General features: G+C 40.3%; 1 protein-coding gene across 5 annotated transcripts in view; it reads left to right on the top strand.

Annotated features, from left to right (window-relative positions):
• Positions 1-41: 41 nt before the first annotated feature.
• Positions 42-21,762, top strand: part of LIMA1 (LIM domain and actin binding 1) — a 93,070-nt gene continuing 71,349 nt past the window's right edge. For all 5 annotated transcript variants that reach the window (XM_032348167.1, XM_032348165.1, XM_032348164.1 and 2 more), the window contains exon 1: positions 42-188. The gene's annotated coding sequence lies outside the window, so the exon portion shown is untranslated. The remainder of the gene's footprint in view (positions 189-21,762) is intronic.

Here is a 21,762-nt window from a genome sequence, read left to right as displayed (position 1 = left end):
CGGGAGGCCGGCGGGCGTGCGCGCCCCCGCAGCGGGGGGCGGGGCGGGGCGGGGCTCTGAGCCGGACCGGGGCGGGGCCGCAGGAGCTGTAGGTGTTGCAGCTGGGTCGCGACAGGTGCGCAAGGCAGAGCGCCTGGGACCTGTGGCAGGGCTGGTAGCAGCACGGAGGAAAGACCGATTTTAGCCAGGTAAGCGCCTTCTCACTCCACATCCTCTATAACTGGGGAGTGCGCGAGACCACGGCTTCCCTCCACAGTCTCTTTCTCCAGCGACTTCTGGGGCAGGGGGAGCACAAGGAGCGTGAACCGCCCCCCCCCTTTCCCCCGGAGAGAAAGAGTGGAGGAACCACTGATCATCTGCTCTTTCCTCACTTCTGGGTACTGCGCTGGGCTTGGGAGTAATTATGTAGGGCCGAACCTTTGCTGCTTGAGAGCGGGGAGCTGATGGGACCACCTCTTCCATCGGAAACACTCCTTTCTAAGTATGTACATTTTTGGTGTAGTGGTGGAAGGCGACATAAAATTCAAAACAATCTCCTAGGGAAGTATTCTGGTATTCAGCTGCTCTTTTCCCATCTTCATTTAAAGCCATTCCCTCCCTCTTCGATTTCCTCCCCCCTTCCAATCTGCCAACTGAACTCTAAGACACTTAGAGCCCTTTGAGGCATGTTGAGAATATAGCTGTCCTTGCAGCTGGGTGTGCCATCCTCGAATCGCTATCGTGTATATATCACTGGCACCTGTCACCAACATACGTAGGTGTTAATATAAGGTAACTGTACACCCGTGGCTGCACCTACTAAGGTTGAATTTGTAGGTGCTAGGAGCCAACCATCTGGCGTCCCTCCTTGCCTTCTTACTGGTGCTTACAACAACGAGTTTAGCTGATCCTGGTAAGAGATATTTGAACTACTATTGTCTTTCACCTAATTCCAGCTTTCAAAAGTCTGCCTAATCCAGATGGTTCTACTGACTTGGCTTGTCGAGTTAGTCCAAAGTACTTAGAGAGTTATCAGCCTTAAGACAATACCCCTTTAGGGAAGAGGTCTTTTGCATTAAATATTCTTTCTTTTGCCGTTGATTTAAGTGATTAAACAGAATACTTTTTATCCACATGGTTACTTATACTGTTCACAAATGATAAATATTTTAGGAACCATAAAATAACACTTTCTTCTGAGGTCTGATGGAGACACAGAAGATGACCCTCAACAAGCATTTTCTAAGTTTCTGTGGAGTTATAGCCTGAATGAAGGATGATTCTGTCTTAGGTAGACCTTCAAAAAGTTATCAAATTAGCAGGAAAGAAGGTTTAAAAAAAGTTTTGCATGCACATGTATTTTCTTGTTTTGAATTGAGAGAACAGTACATAACATGGTATTAGGTAATTACTTTAGGAACATATTTCATTTTTTTTTGGACAAAGCATTTATTGAGTACCTCTTGTTTTGTCAGTCCTATTATGGATTGAAAGTTCTGAACATACCTACTCTAAAAAAGCTTATTTAAAATCAAATGGGTTAGGGGCACCTTGGTGGCTCAGTGGGTAAAACCTCTGCCTTCGGCTTGGGTCAGGATCCCAGGATCTGGGATCGAGCCCCACATCGGGCTCTCTGCTCGGCAGGGAGCCTGCTTCCTCCTCTCTCTCTCTCTCTGCCTGCTTGTCATCTCTGTCTGTCAAATAAACAAATAAACTCTTAAAAAATAAAATGAAATAAAATGGGTTAGACAGAATCAGCAGCTACAACTTACAAGTTTGGTGAGATCAGTGCTGTACTAGACATCAGCCCAGAGTGCTGTAGAAGCATAGAAAATACAGTTTTAAAAAAATGTCCCTCTTTGGCGTGCCTGGTTGGCACAGTTGGTTGAGCCCCCAACTCTTGATCTCTGCCGTGGTCTTGCTCTCGGGGTCGGGTTTGGGCCCCACACTGGGCTCTATCTACTGGCATAGAGCCTACTTGGGGAAAAAAAAAAAGAGGAACTTTTCTTCTACTTTTCCTTAATAGTAAAACAAAATAAACAACAATAACAAAAAACTTTGAGTAATAGTGAATTATTTTCTTCATATATTTGTATTGCTCATATTTCTTACGGGGTGTTTCGCCAATGGTATGACCTTTTTAAGGTGGGATAAGGACCTGTCCCTAATTCTGTATCAGTTCAGTAAATGGTGGAGCTGTTTTTCACTGTTCTGTATTGGGCCTCAAAGTTGTTATCATGTAGTTCCTGAACTGTAGAGCTTCTGAGAATAGAATAGTGTATTGGCAACATTAGGAAAACAGTGCCATTTTATAAAATTGCTTCATTGTGCAACTTTGTTTAACTTGGTACATTCAAGTTTTGTTCCAGATTCTGGTTAAAAGTGGACTAACTTTCAATCTTCTGATAATTCTAAGAAGAGAAAGCTTTAGAAGTGAAAACAGTTCTTTAACAGCCCTTCTTGATGGCTGGCAGAGGATATTTTTTCTTGCTAAGGTGCCTTCAAAATGTCTCTTTCTTTTTTTTGAAGAGGGAACAGGATGGGTAAATGAGTGAAGGAGGAAGGGGTCAAAGTGTTTGAAAGATTCTTTGCAGTTTTGATGATCTGAAGTCTATGGTAGTCTAAATCACTCTTCATGTAATTGCAGGTTTTTATTAATTGCCTACTGTGTGCCAGTGATCCAGTATATAGAGGATGAACATGACACAGTCCCTTCTATGTAATGATGGTTTTCATTTTTCTTATTTGCTTGCTTGTTTGTTTATGCATAGGCTCCATGCCCAGCATGGAGCCCAGTGCCGGGCTCATATTCACAACCCTGAGATCAAGACCTGAGCTGAGACCAAGAGTTGGACTCTCAACTGACTAAGCCACTTAGATGCCCCTGTTTTTCATTGTTTAAATGGAGATTCTGAGTTAATAAAACAGATGGTGGTCATCTGATTTGGTGATATGAGCCATGGTACTTGGTGAACACATTTCTTTGACATTATTTACCTCTTTTCTTTCTGTTTGCATCTTAGGAAAGTGGTCTCCACTGGAAATTTTTGGAAAGGCAGTCAGTATTTGCATGTATTTGGGTATCTACAATGATTATGTTGTTTCCTTAAATGTTTTCAAGTACAATTTTAATGATTGTTCTTCTTAGGGTTTCAAATTTTGACTTTCCTCTGATATTTTTCAACAATCAACTATAATTAACCTAGGGCTTCTGTACCAGAAAGGTTTATCAAAGACATATACACCCAGACACAAAAGAAGGTTGAGAGTATAGGAGATCATTAGACATCTTTGCCAAAAAAGGCCACCTGACCACAAATTGGGAGAATTTGTCCCTGTTTATGTTGACAGTGAAACTAGTTTTCAGGAGTTCTTAATTCTGTACTCTCAGAAATAGGTGAGTTTTATTTAGATTGGAACTGTACTCTTTCTGCAGATAGGCAAATTTGTGACTTGTCAGGAATTTCCATAAGAAAAGATTTGTTTTTTCTTAAGGTTACTATGGTCTTTCACTGTGTTTTGTGATAGGAAGTTAAAGCAGTTTACTTTGGATTGTGTACAGTAATCTTCAGATGATGTTAAATTACTTAACACAGACTCTCAAGGTTCTTTAGTAACAAATGAATGGTTATAAATTGAATAGTTTCTTACTTAATGATTGTGGAATTGAGATTCTATGGTAAATGGTACTCTTGGTAGGAACATACTGCTATGTTTATTGTGTGGCTGGATGCAAAGTCCCTGAGGCTCAAATTATTGTGCAAAAGCAGATCTCTTTTTATTAAAAGAACAAGATTTGACCCAAAAGCAATCCATTATTTAGCATGTCTAATGATTTCTTTATACTTGGAAATGTTTCTAGAGACTTCACATGTGCAGTCATGAGAAGTTACCAAGATACTATGGTATATTACATTCATTTTATTTTCTTTTTAAAAATGTCTTCATAATGCTACAATGAAACTAAGAACTTACATCTTTAAGAGGAAAAAAAGCAAACTTTTTGTGTTCTTTTAAAATACTTTATTTTTAAGTAATCTCTCCAATGAACCTGGGGCTCAAATTCATGACCCTGAGATCAAGCTTTGCATGCCCTCCCAACTGATCCAGCCAGAAGCCCCCCACCCTTTTAGAAAGATTTACTTTTTGTACTTCTGATGACAAGTGTGGAACTATTTTTTTCTCTTATTTATCCTATAACAGAGCTTACTATATGAAAAACTTTACAATCCCTCAAACATGGTTTTTCATGCCAGTTTTTGGTTCATTACCCATAGATTAGTAATCCTGATATACTTTTACTTGGTTTTAGATTTCCACAATCTTTTTTCCCCCATAAACTGAAATTTAAGCAAATGGCCCAGGACTTCTTTTCCTCATAGTCAGTTTCACTGAATAGATAAATTTCAGATTTGGCTTCCACCTCCAGCGCTGGAGGAAACCTGTCTGCCCTTGCATTGTACCCAGTGATTTCCCTGTAAGGATCCTGTCACTGCCCTCCTTCTAACCACTTGGCAACATTTGACAAAGTGAGCAACTGTTTTGGTTCTTTCTTTTATTTGACTTTCTCAGCATGACTTCACCTGGTTGTCCATCTTCTAATCTAACACTGCCCCCCATGCCCCTTCACTAACTCATAGTCTTTTTGACCCCAGTGTGGGTATGTGCCATGGTCCAGCATCCTGCTTTTATTATACTCTTTCCCTGTGCAGTCTGATCTATTTCCATGGCTTCAACTAACATCTCCATGTGACTGATTTGCAGATTATTTATTTATTTATTTTTAAAGCAATTTATTTTTTTTAAGGTTTTATTTATTTATTTGCCAGACAGAAATCACAAGTAGGCAGAGAGGCAGGCAGAGAGAGGGGGGGGGAGCAGGCCCCCTGCTAAGCAGAAAGCCTGATGCGGGGCTCGATCCCAGGACACTGAGATCATGACCTGAGCCGAAGGCAGAGGCTTTAACCCACTGAGCCACCCAGGCGCCCCTGCAGATTATTTTTTAAACCTCTTTTCTCATTATATAGATAATTCTTGTTTTATTTTCACATATACAAACATGTAAACCCATTTAGAGGAGAAGAATTACATATGCTTATTATGAAAAACTTGAGGAAAAATAAATTATAAAGAAGACAGAATAGGGGCCCCTGGGTGGCTCAGTGGGTTAAGCCTCTGCCTTCGGCTCAGGTCCTGATCTCAGAATCCCGAGATTAAGCCCCAAATTGGGCTCTCTGCTCAGCAGGGAGCCTGCTTCCCCCCCTCTCTCTGCCTGCCTCTCTGCCTACTTGTAATCTCTGTCAAAAAAAAAAAAAAAAAAAAAAAACAAAATATTCCACAATCTGTTCCAGGGAGAATTATTTGGTGTATATTCTTTCAGTTTTTTTCCCCACTTTGATACACACACACACACACACACACACACACACATACACAAGGTAATTGGGCTCATCCTATTAGTAGTAGGAGATACAGTTTTTTTTTTTTTTTAAAGATTTTATTTATTTATTTGACAGAGAGAGATCACAAGTAGGCAGAGAGGCAGGCAGAGAGAAGGAGGAAGCAGGCTCCCTGCTGAGCAGAGAGCCCGATGCGGGACTCGATCCCAGGGCCTGAGATCATGACCTGAGCCGAAGGCAGCGGCTTAACCCACTGAGCCACCCAGGCGCCCCGGAGATACAGTTTTGTATTTGCTTTTTCACTCTATGTCATAATTTTCCATGGTATCAAAATTATTTGCAAACAATTATAATGGATGTTCAATATCCTATTGTATTGATATTGCATAATTTATCTGTGTAGTTGGGTATTTCGATTGTTACAACATTATTAACAAGTGAAAAAATTGAGAATAAATTAATGCATAAATCTTTGTACAAATCACTATTTCCTTAGGTTAGCTTCCCAGAAATTGAATTACCGGGTCATAGGGAATAAAAATTAAAAAACACTAAACCTGCTGTCAAATTGCTTTTCTTAAAGGTTAGACTAATTGAATTAACATTCTCACCTGTAGTGATTGTGAGTGTCCATCTGAGGTCATCCTTCATAATACTGGATCTTATGTTTTTATCTTTAGTAATTTGTTAAGCAAAAGTGATTTAATTTGTGTTTTATTACTAGTGAGAGCGGACATTTTTCATATGTTCATTTCCATTTCAGTTTCCTCTGTGCATTGTCTTTTGGTTAATCCATTCCCATTTTGGGGCCTTAACATTTTAATTATGTTGCTTTTTGTTTGGGGTTCTTTTATTTATTTGGGGCTTTTGGGGAGGGAGTACAGATTTTTATTAGGCCAAACTGAAGGAGTGGAGTAATGAAGTAGAAACTGTACACAAGTTGAAATTGTAGCATCTTATTTTATTTCTTTTTTAAGATTTTGTTTACTTATTAGAGAGAGAGTGCATGAGAGGGGGAAGGTCAGAGGGAGAAGCAGACTCCTTGCTGAGCAGGGAGCCCAATACCAGACTTGATTCCAGGACTCCAGGATCACGACCTGAGCCGAAGGCAGTTGCTTAACCAACTGAGTCACCCAATCACCTGAAATTATAGCATTTTAAATGCCCATTGGTGTGAGAACTTATGATTGCTGGAGCAGCACTGCCAAGTAGAAAGGGTATTGACCTGAAAGTCAGGATTCCCAACTTGGTATTGGGAAGCAACCACTTAGGTGATCTTAGGCAAGTCATTCATCCTCTCTGAGCCTTTTCTGTAAAATGGGAGGGTTGGGTTATTGATCCCAAAGTCCATACAACCTCTGCGCTGAAAGCATGCTTTCAAGCTACCACTCTCTAGATGTTATGAAATTATTTTTTGTTCCATCCCTAACCCTTCACCAAATTTAGAAATATAGAGCCCAAGGAAAAAGACTAGATGCAGTAAAGGCAATTTTCATAGGGATAGCAAGGCTTAATGGAATCTAGAGGCACTTTAATGTGTTTGTGCCCTCGGAACAGTAGAACTTGCAAAGACTGGCATTTTTGAAGCACTCCCATAGATTGACACTTGGCAACCTAGTTACATAAATCATAAAAGCCCTGCTGATCTATGCCACAAAACCCCATCATCTCTAATGGTTGTAAAGCAAATCTCATTTTATGACAAGAGGTTTAAGTTGCCAAGCCAAATTACTTAACAACTTCCACTGTTTCCTATAGAAGCTATACTTAGTAGACTTTTTTCTTTGTCATTTGTATAAGCTCTTCATTTTTTTAAAAGATTTTATTTATTTATTTATTTGAGAGAGTGTGAGAGGGTGAAAGAGCATGAGCAGGAATGGGGGGCAGAAGGAGAGGGAGGAGCAGACTCCCCATGGGGCAGGGAACCCAACAAGGGGCTCTATCCCAGGACCCCAAGATCATGACCTGAGCTGAAGGCAGACACTTGATCAACTGAGCCACCCAGGTGCCCAGCTCTTCATTTTAAGAATATTAATTCTTTGCCCTGTGGTCAAATGTTTAACTAGTTATTTGCCTTTAATTTTATATATGATATATTATTACTTATCTATAGATCTTTTTCTCCAGGAGTTCTTTGGTTGCCTTTACCTTGTGAAGTCTTTTGCCATCTGCAGCTAGGTTAAGTATTCACTTTGATGGCCTTCTAGTTTTTTTTTTAAAAGATTTTGTTTATTTATTTGACAGAGAGAGATCACAAGTAGGTAGAGAAGCAGACAGAGAGAGAGGGGGAAGCAGGCTCCCCGCTGAGCAGAGAGCCCGTCGTGGAGCTTAATCTCAGGACCCTGAGATCACAACCTGAGCTGAAGGCAGAGGCCCAAACCACTGAGCCAGCCAGGCATCCCTGCCTTCTAAATTTTTATTTTTACTTTTTATAACTAATTTTTTAATTTGTCTTGAATTTACTTAGGAGTATCAAAGCAGTATGTTTAGTTCCTTTGCATATCTTCTGAGCTCCACATCCGTATTTCCAACTACCTGGCAGACTGTGTAGATATTTCCTGTGTACTAGGCACTTGTGTCCACGTCGTTTCCCTAAGGAGAAAACTTGAAGTTGTCTTGAACGCTTCGGTCCTTTTATTTTCTTTTTCTTTCTTTCTTCCTTCCTTCCTTTCTTTCTTTCTTTTTTTTTAAGATTTTATTTATTTATTTGAGAGAGAGAGTGTGTGTGTGCACAAGCAGGAAAGAGGGGGGGAATGGCAGAGGGAGAGGGAGAAGCAGACTCCCCACTGAGCAGGGAGCCCAAGGTGGGACTCCATCCCAGGACCCTGAGACCATGACCTCACCTGAAGGCAGACACTTAACTGACAGAGCCACCCAGCAGTCCTTCTCTTTTCCCACATTTGGGAGATGTTGCCATGTTTGGTTGATTCTACCCCAACAGTGATAGTGGCTCTTTGTTGTTGTACTAATTCATACCCCCCTTTTTTGCTAAAGTCCTTAGAATTGGCTACAGTTTTCCCCTTTTAGTACAAAGTGGTCACACACACACACACACACACACACACACAATACTGGTTTTCAAAGTATGGTTCCCTTGATAACCTGTTTAGAATCACCTGTAGTATTAGTGAAAAAGGTAGATTTCCAGGTCCCAACAGACTTACAAATCACTATATTTGGAGGAATGGGGCCTGGGAATCTGCAGTTTTAACAGAGTACCACAGAAGATTCATTTACACACTTAAGGGGAAGCAAAGCCCAAGTAAATTAAATCTAAATTTCTCTGGATGCCATTCAAGACCCCTACTTCCCCACCCTGACAGCCTATTTTTCCAGGCTTATCTCCCACATCACCACCCACCCACCTGGCATTGTAGCCACACAGTGATTCACGGTTTCCTGGACCCACCCTGTCCCTTCCTGCCTCTGTGCCTTTGCTCATGCAGTTCCCACAGCCTCAGGCTCCTCTCCCTCCTCCCACTCCTGCTTAAATCCTTTTCCTTAGGAGCTCAAATTAAATGGTCCTTTTAAAAATAAAGCCTTTTCTTATTTCTTCTATTTAATCAGTGGCTCCCTCCCCAGTCTTCACTTAGCACTTTATTTTTACTTCATTTTTTTTTAACCTCAGTACTGTCATTATTTGTGAATTATTGCTTCCTTGAAAGACTATAAGTCTTCTGAGTTTGAGAACTCTGCTGTTCCTTTTTATTGAGTTGTCATTATACATATAATAGGCAATTAAATATCATAAAGAATATGAAATATATCTCTTCTTGTGAGCACTATTACATGAAAATGTTTGGCTTTCCCTCACACTTAGAGTAAAATTAAGATCTTTTACCACTGCTTATAAATCTTTATTAAATCTGGCTGCTACTCAGCTTTGTCATCATTTCATACTTTTCATTCACTCCCCAGCCATATTATTCCTACCTCAGGGCCTTTGCATTCGCTATTTCTTCCATCTTGAAAACTCTCACATCTCTTCTCGTCCCCTGGCTGGCTGCCTATGTCCTCCCCATCATTCAGGTTTCAGCTCAAATGTCATTCTCCCAAGGAGGCCTTCCCCAGACGGCTATCTAAAGCATCTGGCCCTTTTCCTACCACCACTCCAGTTACTCTCTTTTTATTTCCTTCACTGCACTAGTCACCATATTTAATTGTCCTGTTTCCTCCAGTAGAATGGAAGCTTCATGAGAGCAGAGGCCTTGTCTGTCACTTTTATCTATACCTTTACCAGGTAGAGCACTGCTTGACACATGCTAAGTCCTCAATAAGCGTTTGTTGAATGCGTGAATAAACCTTTGAAGATAGACTTCTTATTTTAACAAGTCTTGTTTTGGTTTGCAATCCAAAGTTTTGTTGTTGTTTAACAGACAACAGCCGAGTAGTTCCATCTAGGGTCAAAGCAGGTAGCAGTCTCAGAGGATTTCTGAAGGGAGCAGGAGAAATGGAGGCTGGGATCGCCAGGATTCAATTCTGAGTGCAGGTTTTCCAAGGTGTTCCCAGGATCCAGGCCACTATTTCACTACCACTGTCAGCATCCATTTCCAGGGTTGTTACTGCTGCCCAGTACTAATCCTTTAGCTCTCACTGCATTTTTTTTTTTTTTAAGATTTTATTTATTTATTTGAGAGACAAAGAAAGAGTGAGAGAGAGTGAGTGAGAGAGACTCCCCATGGAGCTGGGAGACCAATGTGGGACTCGATCCCAATGTGGGACTCGATCCCGGGACTCCGGGATCAAGACCTAAGCTGAAGGAAGGTGTTTAACCAACTGAGCCACCCAGGTGCCCTCTCACTGCATTTTTTAAAGGAAGCAAAACTGGAATCCAACTGACAAAACAACTTACGGCAAAACTAGAATCCAACTAACTGGAATCTTCAAGCAACCAAAAGTTTTCTTAAGCTTTTCTTTTCTAGAAGAAAAATAAGAAAAGTACCTAGAATCCTCAAGGAAAAATGAAATTATGTTCAGTATTCTTACTACATATCTATTGATTTGAAAGATTTTTAGCAACAGCTTCAGACAAGGGGTTTCTTGTTAATGTCTGGTTAAATCAGACAATTGAAATCATCAGTTCTAGTTTCTTCTAATTTCTCTTCATTGGGTAAACTTCTCTTTTTTAAACAAATATTTTATTTATTTATTTATTTATTTGAGGGAGAGAGAGAGCACAAGCTGTGGGGGAGGGAGCAGAGAGAGAGGAAAAGCAGATCCCCTGCTGAGCACAGAGCCTAATTCAGGGCTCAGTCCCAGGACCCTGAGAACATGCCCTGAACTGAAGGTAGACGTTTAACTGACTGAGCCACCCAGGCACCCCAGACAGACTTATTCTTTAATTCTGGGGGTTTTTTTCTTGAAACTGACTTGAAATTTTATTAAAAATTACAATAGTTTTTATAGTAACTTATAGTTTTCAAAGTACTTTAGTTTTATTCTCTCATTTAATCTTCACAACCATCCCAGGGCACCTGGGTGGCTCAGTCAGTGAAGTGTCCAACTCTTGATTTCGGCTCAGGTCATGATCTCAATGTTGTGAGACTGAGTCCCGCATCAGCAGGCCCTGCACGGGGGTGTAGAGTCTGCTTGAGATTCTCTCTCTCCCTCTCTAAATAAAACAAAACAACAAAAAACTGGTAATCCTCACAACCATCCCTTGTAAATATATTTCTGAGTTGAAGAAACTGAGACCCAAAGAAGTTGATTGACTTCCCCCATGTCAACTAAAAGACCACTACTTAATAAAAGCGTCTCAAAAACTTTAAAACAGCATCATCATTTGATGTAATTTTTAGAAGGTAAACATTGAAGTGTAGTTAAAACACTAACATTAGGGCACTTGGGTGGCTCAGTCGTTAAGCATCTGCCTTCAGCTTAGGTCCTGATCTCAGGGGTCCTGGGATGGAGCCTGGCACCGGGCTCCCTGCTTGCAGGAATCCTGCTTCTCCCTCTCCCACTCCCCCTGCTTGTGTTCCCTCTCTCGCTGTGTCTTTCTCTGTCAAGTAAATAATTAAAACTTTTTAAAAAAACCACTAATATTAAGATGGTTATGACCAGTCTCTAAGACATTAACTGCATAGCATTGGTTGAGGTAAGTAGCAAAATTGTGGCTCCGTGGTTTGTCTGTTTAATCAGCTTCAGCTATGCTCGTCCTTGATGAAAGCATTGTTCTGGGTTAGCTTCTCAGATTTGTACAGAAAGGAGAGATTAGAGAACTTGCCTAGAGAAGAGTCACTTTTCAGTAAACTCGTTTTAATTCTCCTCCTGCTTGAAGGGATTGGTTAAATTGATCTGAACTGGCTTTTCAGATTAAGCAAGTCCTGAAAAAAAACACATCATCTAAAATTTCAGCTAAGAAGAATGGAAGCCAGGCCCTTCCTGGAAATGGCCAGGCATGAAACTAAGAAGCCCTGTAATTAATGGAGAAAACTCAATTTTATTAAGCATAAAGGACTTGAATAAGGGGGTTATATCCTTAACTGGAAGCAGCCTTCTTAAAATAAGTGTACATATTTCTTCTGATTTGACATTGTAAAGAAGACTCTTTAATTAGCTACTTTGTGTTAATTAAGCATGTAATTGACAAGACTTGTGAGCATGTGGTTTATAGACATTCAGTTATATAGGTGGGCCTTTGTTGAGATATGTGGCAACTGAGAACTAATATAAAACTGTTTTTTATTCATATGACAGATTTTTATTGAGCTTCTACACTGTACCAGGCACTGATACATGACTCATCTGATTTTAAAAGCATGGAATGGTGCAAAGGTTGAAGAAGAAACAGGCTATTCAGAGTAAAACTATGCTTTCTGTAACAGTCTTAGTTGATTATAAATTTCCACATTCTTTTTCCAGTTAACTATGCCTTTCTCTTCTCTTCACTTTAAATATGAAGTTACTGATATAATTCTCTGTTTTTCTACTTACTGAGAGATTTTTCTTTTATGTGTGAATAATTCTGAAAAACAAACAAACAACAACAAAAAAACCTCAATCCACTGGATTATGTTTGCCCTTACAATAAGTTAATTATCAACTGGGGAGGGGGAGGAGGAAGAAGATAAATAACAAATTAGATTTGAGAGGTAGAATCAAACTTGGAGTATATTGGGTGATTTTTAATTTAAAGAAAAAGAAAAAGATTAGGAAGGTTCTTGGGTAGCTCTTTGTGACCTAAAAATTTTAGAGCAAAGTCAGTTTTTAAAGGCTGTAATTGGAGGTTACTCTTTTACCTGTCCAAATAGGATACATGAAGGCTACCACAATTATGTAAAAAGCTAATTTGGGTTTCAAAAGTACAAGAAGATAAGATATTCAAATTGCTGAATAAAGTAATAAAGTAATAGAAGCCATGTAGGATAGTTATATATCATTTTCTATTTAGAGTTTTCACAGAGGTATTAAGAACACCTATAATTTGGTCCTTACACAGTGAGAGGGAGAGATTTTGAGAGAGATTCAGACTTTTAGGTACAGAGAAATGGTACAGATTTTAAGCAGATCTGGTGCTCCCAGTCGTCATTGCCGCTTTCTCAGAGTTAACAGTAGAGATCCTCTTTTCTTATTGCTGATTAAACAAAAATAAGTTGCCTGAAATATAGTGTACACTAGAATGGAATTTCTGGCTTATTCTCTGTGCTAGAGGTCATTTTATTTTCATCCCAGCCTCCTAAAAAATTAATAAGTTAACATTTATTTGACCTTTCTGGGCCTCGGTTTCTTCATCTATAAAGTGGGACAATAGTATTTCTAGTGTGCTACTCTAAGGATTAAGAAACTTATTTTTTAAAAGATTTTATTTATTTATTTGACAGACAGAGATCACAAGTAGGCAGTGGGGGTGGGGAGCAGGCTCCCTCTGACCCTGAAATCATGACCTGAGCAGAAGGCAGGCACCACTGAGCCTCCCAGGCACCCCAGGATTAAGAAACCTATATATGCAAAACAATTACAATAGTACCTGACACATGATAAGTGTTCAGTAAGTGTTTTCTATTTTTTTAAAGATTTTCCTGTTTTTTTACTTTGTCAGAGAGAGAGAGAGAAAGCATAAGCAGGGGGAGTGGCAGGCAGAGGGAGAAGAAGGCTCCCTGCTCAGCAAGGAGCCTGATGTGGGACTCGATCCTAGGACTCTGGGATCATGACCTGAGCTGAAGGCAGCCAGGTGTCCCAGTGTTCGATGTTTTTGTTAGCGCTACCACTATCACTTTATTAAGCACTTATTTTAGCACTGAGCTAAAGGAATATTTGAGAGATGTAGGACTAAGGCTTAAAGTAATTTTCCTAGTGTTACCCAATAAGTTAGCAGTAGACTGAAGATGTCAACTTGAGCAGAAAAGAACCAGGGGCAGAATGGGTTTGATGTGCAACAGGCTGGGGCATTTGAACTAGCCTGTCTAGTTTCAAGACACTTAGGATGAGCCTGGCCCAGACCACCTGCAAATACCAGGAACATGTGTTTTTGCAGTAAGTCATTAGACACTGACATCTGTCATACTATCTAACTAGTTATGTGATCTTGAGCAAGTTATTTAACCTTTCTGGGCCTCAGTTTCTTTCTCTGTAAGATGAGAATAATAGTCTTTTCATGGTATCATAAAGATTAGGGGAGTAAAGTCAAATGGGATGACTTACCTTGCGTATGACCAGTGCCAAATAACAAATTCCCAGGCTTATGCTAAGGTGGCCCAGATTTTTTACCTGATTTTGACACAGTTCATCTAGACAGTGGGGGATTAGAGCCAGTGTCTACCTCCTTGCTGAGGCCCAATAACTCTGGGATTAAACCAAATCCAAATTCCCAATGCTATTTTTACTTTGGAATCGTAGGGAACTGTTTTAAGAAAAATTAGAAGTGTTTGGACTCCGCATGAGAGATTGAGATTCCAAAGATGATCAAATATTCATAGCATCCTCCCCAACTCCTTCATCACCACCCCTTCCAACTACCCCCTCAGCCCCCCACAACTGAGAAGCATTAGATTGGCTAGTTGAGGGTAGCAGCTGAAGCACAACCCCGAACAGTGATCTTAATGCTTAGATTATTGGTGTCAGTCAGGCTTCTTGAAGGACTGTGCACTGGTGACCCATCAAGGGGTGGGTGCCCTACAGAAGGGAACTGTACAGAAACCATCTCATCTGTAAAGTCAAGCAACCTTTCTGTTGGGAAAGAATGTTAATGAGATCTGGATAGGAATCAGACACCAGGAAAGGACAGCTGCTGTGAGAGGCAATTTGAATTGTCCAAGGAGTTACACATGATATTAAGAAAGTCCTTGTGCAACTTTAAAAAGTAATTAAGTTGTAGAGATAATAAACAATTTACAAACAATGTTTAAGAAGTGAATGTAGTTTCAAAAAATAAATGTGTTCAGGGGCCAGCACACATTTGAAAATAATGTTCAACGTTCCCCATGATTAAAGGAATGAAAACTAAAACAATAATGTACCATTTTTCACACATCTAGCAGATTGGAAAAAAATAAAAAGTATTAAGCATGCTCAGTATTCACAAGAGTGTGGAAGATAGTCTTTTTCAGGTAGCTAGTGGTTCAAATATAAATTGATGCAAATATATATATATATAAATTGATGCAACTTTTTTGGAGGAAAATTTGGGAATGTATATTAAAATTTTTTTACTGCATAGGCCTTTTATTTTATTTAAGATTTTATTTATTTGACGGAGAGAGAGGAATCACAAGTAGGCAGAGAGGCAGGCAGAGAGAGAGAGGGGAGGAAGCAGGCTTCCCACAGAGCAGAGAGCCCGATGCAGGGCTCGATCCCAGGACCCTGGGATCATGACCTGAGCCAAAGGCAGAGGCCCCAACCCACTGAGCCACCCAGGCGCCCCTGCATAGGCCTTTTAAACTAGAAATGCTGCTCCCAGGAATTTACACCATAGATGCACACACCTCCAAGTAGATAATAGTAGAAATGTTCACTGCAGTCTTGTTCTTAATTATGAAGAACCTACAGCAACCTGTGTTTTCATTGACAGGGACCAGGTTACATAAGTTACAGAAGATTGCAGAGTGAGATAGTATTTGTTACTGAAAGGCTGAGGTAGATCTATATGTCCTCCTCCATCTATGTGGCCTTCCCTATAGGTCCTCCTCTCCTTTGTGGGAAGATGTCCAAGAGGAAATAAATAATTGCTGAATAGCACATTAACATAAAATCACTAATTTTTTAAAAAATGTATGTGTTTATATGTTGGTGTTAACATCTCTGTGCCTCACAGTTTCCTCATTTGTAAACTAGGCATCACTGTAGGATCTCATGAGTTGTTGTGAGAATAAAATAATATATGTAGAATGCTTAGGACAGTGACTGACCTGTTGTGCTGTGCATTTGCTATTACTGTCACGTATAGGTAATATCAGAAAGTTTATACTCCAAAGTGTGACAGAGGTTACCTTTGGCAAGTCAGATTGTGCTGGGGAAAGGAGTATACAAGAGGAGGCAGAGACTTTGGTTTCTTACATTGTATGTTTCCACATAATCTTTTATGCTAGGCAGGCCCATTTCTTGACCAATCACTCTGATAAGGAAGATAGGCAGTGAACAATGGGCAGCCCCAGTTTGGGGTGCTTGTGGAGAACTGTGGAGGTGAGGTTCCCCAAAGGAAAGGAGAGGATGAAGGAGGCTGGTGGTGTGGGGAGATTTGAGGGATGCTTGGGAATTCCACCTTGGCTGCTGAAACACTTTCTGAAAACCTCTGACTTAATCAAAGATTGAAAACTTTTATATTGCAACAAGAACCTTATTAAGTTCCCACATTTATATCTGGAGTTTTCCTTTTTGCAATTTGGTTACATTTATACTAAAAAAAAAAAAGTGATTCCTGTTTAATTTGACTTGTGGGCAAAAGCTCCAAAAACTAATTGCTCACGTGTCTAAAACAGACATTTAAGAGGAGATAGGTAATTTTCCTAGTCATTATGAAATAAAAATTTCATGCTTTAAAGAGACCACTAATTCCTTAACTAGTATTACTACCTCCATTAGATAATAATAGAGTAAATTTAGCACTAAAAAAAGTCAAACGGCTGAAGACTATGTTAAGTTTATGAGTTACTTTAATCAGAGCCTTATGACATAGGCCTTGTTAAAATGACATATAAACTAAACTAAGCCCAATTATATAATCTATTAACTAAACCTTTAGAATAATATTTATTCAGTTTCTTAGACACAGAAGCATCCAAAAAGACAGACAAGATTTGGCTCTTACCTCAAGCAATGTGCCAGATACTGTTTTGCCTTTATTTTTTCCTTTTATTTTTAGAACCACCCCGTAGCTTAGGTGTGCCAGCCTTATTTTACACAGTAGGAAAGTGTAGCACAGAGAGGTTGCCGTGCATCTGGTTAGCCCTGGACTCCGGACTGGAATCAGCAGGTGTTCCCATGGCACTGCTCTGGCTCCAAATAACCAGGATATAAAGATAGGTGATGTGAGCCCTGGGTCGGGGCACCCTGAGAATTCCCAGGGGCCTCAGTGATCATCAATCATCTAGTCTCGTGGCTTTCAATCTGTAATTTTTAAAATAACAGTTTTATTGAAATATATACCAGGGACGCCTGGGTGGCTCAGTGGGTTAAGCCGCTGCCTTCGGCTCAGGTCATGATTCCAGGGTCCTGGGATCGAGTCCCGCATCAGGCTCTCTGCTCAGCAGGGGGCCTGCTTCCCTTCCTCTCTCTCTGCCTGCCTCTCTGCCTACTTGTGATTTCTCTCTGTCAAATAAATAAATAAAATCTTCAAAAAAAAAATACATATACCATATGATTTACCTATTTAAGGTGTGCGGGTTACTGTTTTTTTATCTATTTGAAGTGTTGTGCAGCCATCACCACAATCAATTTTATAACACTTTCATCACCTCCCAGAAAAACTCCATACACTTTAGCAGTCAGGCCAGTCCCCTTCAACTCTCCCGCCAGGGCTCAACCACGATATCCTTTCTGTTTCCATAGGTATGCCCATTCTAGACATTTGATATAAATGGAATCATATGATATAGGATCTTGGTGACTGGTTTCTTTTACTTGACATGATTTTCTCAAGGTTCATTCATGTTGAAGAATGTATCAGTACTTCATTCCATTTCATGGCCAAATTTTATACCTTTATATGGTTAGACCACATTTTGTTGATCTGCTTATCAGTTGATGAACATTTGGAATGTTTCCACTTGGGGCTATTGTGAATAATGGCATCATGCACAGTCTTGTACAACTTTTTGTTTAGACATGTGTTCTTTTTTCACTTCTGTGTGTGTGTGTGTGTACTGCCCCCCCCCCCAGGAGTGGAGTGGCAGGATCAGATGATAATGATGTGTTTAACCCTCTGAGGAGCTGCCAACTATTTTCCAAAGCAACTGCATCATTTTACATTCTCGTCAGCAGCGTCTATGTGAGTTTCAATTTCTCTACATCCTTGCCAACACTTGTCAAACTATAATTTTTTTAAACCACATCCCACAGTAAGAAATACTTTACATTCTTACCCAGTTATACACACACAAATAACTGAAACAAAAGCTTTATAAAAGAATACTTAAACTCTGTGTGATGCAGCCTGACATTTTGTGTTTCATTCTGTTCTTTTCTTTAGCGCAAACATCTTGGTTCCGACCTGTTAAAATTGATTTCACAACTCACTAATTGTGACCTGCAATTAAAAAAATACTAGGCTATTTTAACCCCTTCATTTTACACTAGAGGAAATTGAGGCCCTGAGATATGTCTTCTTAGCAGATGATACTGCTAATTAGTTGCAGATGAAAGATTAGAGCCCAAGTCTGTTGGCTTCCTTCTTTAACTTTTGACCTCAAATTTTGCTGCCCTCATATGTAGTAGGTAAAAATAAACTGGAATTTCTGCTCAGATACCATTTTAAAAATTGTGCATACTTCTCTTAAGCAGCGCTTTAAATTCAGCAATAAATCAAGCTAGAGACCAAAAGAATGGAAAAAACACAATTTTGTTATCACAAGTCATTAGTCTACAGAGTAATTTTGTGCCTGCTGGACAGGCAGGCTTTTCGGTTTGCTTCATTTTGTTTTTGGTTTTTGTTTTTCTTTAAACTTTATTTCTTTGTGAGAAGGAGGGAGGGAGGGAACACACATGTGAGTGGAGGGAGAGAATCTTTAAGCAGACTCCCCACTGAGCAGGGCTCCATCTCACAACCCTGAGATCACAGCTTGAGCTGAAATCAAGAATCAGATGCTCAACCCACTGAGCCACCCAGGCGCCTCTTGAATGGCAATATTTGAAAGTGAGCAATATAAAAATCTTTTATGCTTCTGATTTTCTTTTTTTCTTGGAACACATCTGGGTCTTAAACCCTTTTATTTCAGTGTTTTCCAACCTGTGATAGGGAAACCACTGACACTAGAATCACTTCAAGATTCTTGTTAAAATGTGGTCTTCCCAGGCCCTACTCCAAACCTAATGAGTCAGAATTGTGGGATGGGACCCAGAAATCAGTATTTAAAACAAACTTCCCGGGGCGCCTGGGTGGCTCAGTGGGTTAAGCCGCTGCCTTCGGCTCAGGTCATGATCTCAGGGTCCTGGGATCGAGTCCCGCATTGGGCTCTCTGCTCAGCAGAGAGCCTGCTTCCTTCTCTCTCTCTCTCTGCCTGCCTCTCAGTGTACTTGTAATTTCTGTCAAATAAATAAATAAAATCTTTAAAAAAAAAAATAAATAAAATAAAACAAACTTCCCTGGAGAGTGGAAAATCACGAATGTTTCCAACCTAGTGACTGAAGACACAGAGATGAAACAGGTGGCTTACATGTACAAGTGTCAATACGACATTGCAAATCGAGGGCAAAATTAACTCCATTATAGTAGGTAACTGTCAGAAACTCAGTTTGGTGTTCAGTGACGTGGTGGGCATTGTGAAGATCATCAACAGCAGGGATGTCAAAGTTAAGGTCATGGGTTAAGGGTCAAGCCTTTTCCATCAACAAAACAGACGGCTGCCGCATTTCCCTGAGCAAGAAGTCCCTGGGTTATGAGACAGCCAGAGCCAAATCTGAGATGAAAGTCCTCTTTCCTACAGAAGGTGATGACTTTAATGAATTCCCAGTCCCTGAGAGGTTCAAGACCCTTTGAAATGGGCAGAAGTTGGTAACCACAGTGACAGAAATTGCTGGAAAAGCAAAGGGCCACTGGGTTCTTTGCCCTCTCCTTCATACCATGGGATAAATCTCTATCAAGATGGTTCTTTTTTGGGGCACCTGGGTAGCTCAGTTGTTGAGCAGCTGCCTTAAGCTCGTATCTTCAGGTCATGATCCCAGGGTCCTGTGATCAAGCCCCACGTCAGGCTCCCTGCTTGGCAGGAAGCCTGCTTCTCCCTCTCCCACTCCCTCTGCTGTGTTCCCTCTCTCACTGTGTCTCTGTCAAATAAATAAATTTAAAAAAAAAAAAAAGGTCGTTCTTTTTTAGGGTGCCTAGGTGGCTCAGTTGGTTAAGCGATTGCCTTTGGCTGGGGTCATGATTCTGGAGTCCAGGGGTCGAGTCCTACATCAGTTTCCCTGCTTGGCGGGGAGGCCACTTCTCCCTCTGACCCTCCCCCTTCTCATGCTCTCGATCTCTCATTCTCTCAAATAAAATCTTAAAAAAAAAAAAAAAAGATGGTTATGGTTCTTTTTTAGATTTCTTTTACCTTTCTGCTCTTAAACTATTTCTCTGCTTTGGGAAGCACAGCTACCTGCCCTCACTAAAATATACCTCAGGCTGAAATTTAGGGCGGGGCAGCAGAGCGGCTGATCTTCTGCAGGAAGGTACAGTTTTCCCTGTCAGCTCAACCACACCCTCAGTCCATTCTTAAGGAAACTACACCAGACTGGTGTGTTTTGGCTTTCAGCCTTTGGGGGTTATTTGAGCCACAAACAGTGTTTGGGGAAGAATTAAGCAATCCCCAGGAATCAGCAGATCAGAATATTCACACAAGTTCATCTTTTTCTAACAATTAGCTTTAAGGTAGCAGAGGCTGGTGTGATTCTAGTTGGTTCTTCTAACCAAACGGACTTTTCACTGTGGACAAGTGAGGCAGGGGTTGCACTGGACCAAAGGCTGAAGCCTGGCCATCCAGCATTCTAAGAAAAATTGTTTCTTTATAAGCATTCCTTTTATTTTGCATTCCATTCTGGATCTGCCTGAAACTGAGAGAGGAGATTCTCCTGCATCAGGTGCTGTGGCAGTGCCCTGCACTCAGGCCAGTGAAAAGAGTCTTGGACCTTTTCTTTCTCTGGGATCCCTGCCCAGCACCTTCCTACAAAGATGACTTAAACAAGGAAAAAAAAAAAAAAAAAAAAGAAAGAAAAGAAAAGAAAAAGAAAACACACCATTCCAAGGATTCTGGAATTCCTTCCTCCTCCCATGCCTATCCTCCATCTTCACTGCCTCCTTTGCCCTGTCATACTCAACTGCTTTTTATTTCTGTCTAGGGAGCTGAACAGAGGACTAAAATCTTCATTGCAGCCTGGTTTTAAGTTTTATATAAGAATCTTGCATAGTGGAGTGCGTGGGTGGCTCAATCAGTTAAGCATCTGCCTTCCGCTCAGGTCATGATCTCAGGATCCTGGGATTGAGCCTCAGCAGAGAGCCTGGTTCTCTCTCTCCCTCTGCCTGCCACTCTCCCTGCTTGTGTTCTCTCTTTCTCTGTCAAATAAATGAATAAGGAATGCTTGGGTAGCTCAGTCAGTTAAGAGTTTACTTTTGGCTCAGGTCATGATCCCAGGGTCCTGGGATCAAGTCCCACATCGGAGTCACTGCTCAGTGGGGAGTCTGCTTCTCCCTCTCGCTCTGCCTGCTTTTCCCCCTACTTGTGTTCTCTCTTTCTCCATCAAATAAATAAATAAAATCTTAAAAAAAAAAAAAAAGAATCTTGCATAGCATTGCTAATGTAAATTACAGTTTTTCTCCCTAGGACACTTACCAAAATATGCAACATTTTTGATGGGAAGAGAGATTGTCCTGTGACTTCTTCCCATTTCCTGAGGCCTGTGGAAATACACCTTTATGTACTTAAAGTTATACAGAAAATAGAATAAAATTAATATCATACTTGAAAAACAATAAAACAAACTCCCTAGGTGATTCTCATTTTACTCAAGGTTGTCACCTACTAAATTAAGGGTTCGAAAGCCAAATAGATATAATAGAAAATAAACATTTGTAAGAAAACACCTGAATTATAGCAACAGAGGGAATTAACTAAAACAATCTGTATTGATAAGGTTCAGTATTATTCTTCCTGAGTTGGGTGCTAGAAACCATTTTTTGATGGCTATATCCACTGATTTATTATAATCTCAAATAATTTGTCTTGGAATAAATAAATGCAGCCTGCTGTTCACTTCCCCC

Source organism: Mustela erminea, chromosome 6 (genome assembly GCF_009829155.1).
Source record: "Mustela erminea isolate mMusErm1 chromosome 6, mMusErm1.Pri, whole genome shotgun sequence".
Lineage (NCBI taxonomy): Eukaryota > Metazoa > Chordata > Mammalia > Carnivora > Mustelidae > Mustela > Mustela erminea.
Note: the sequence above shows the minus strand (reverse complement) of the source record. Positions and strands in the feature narration are given on the sequence as shown.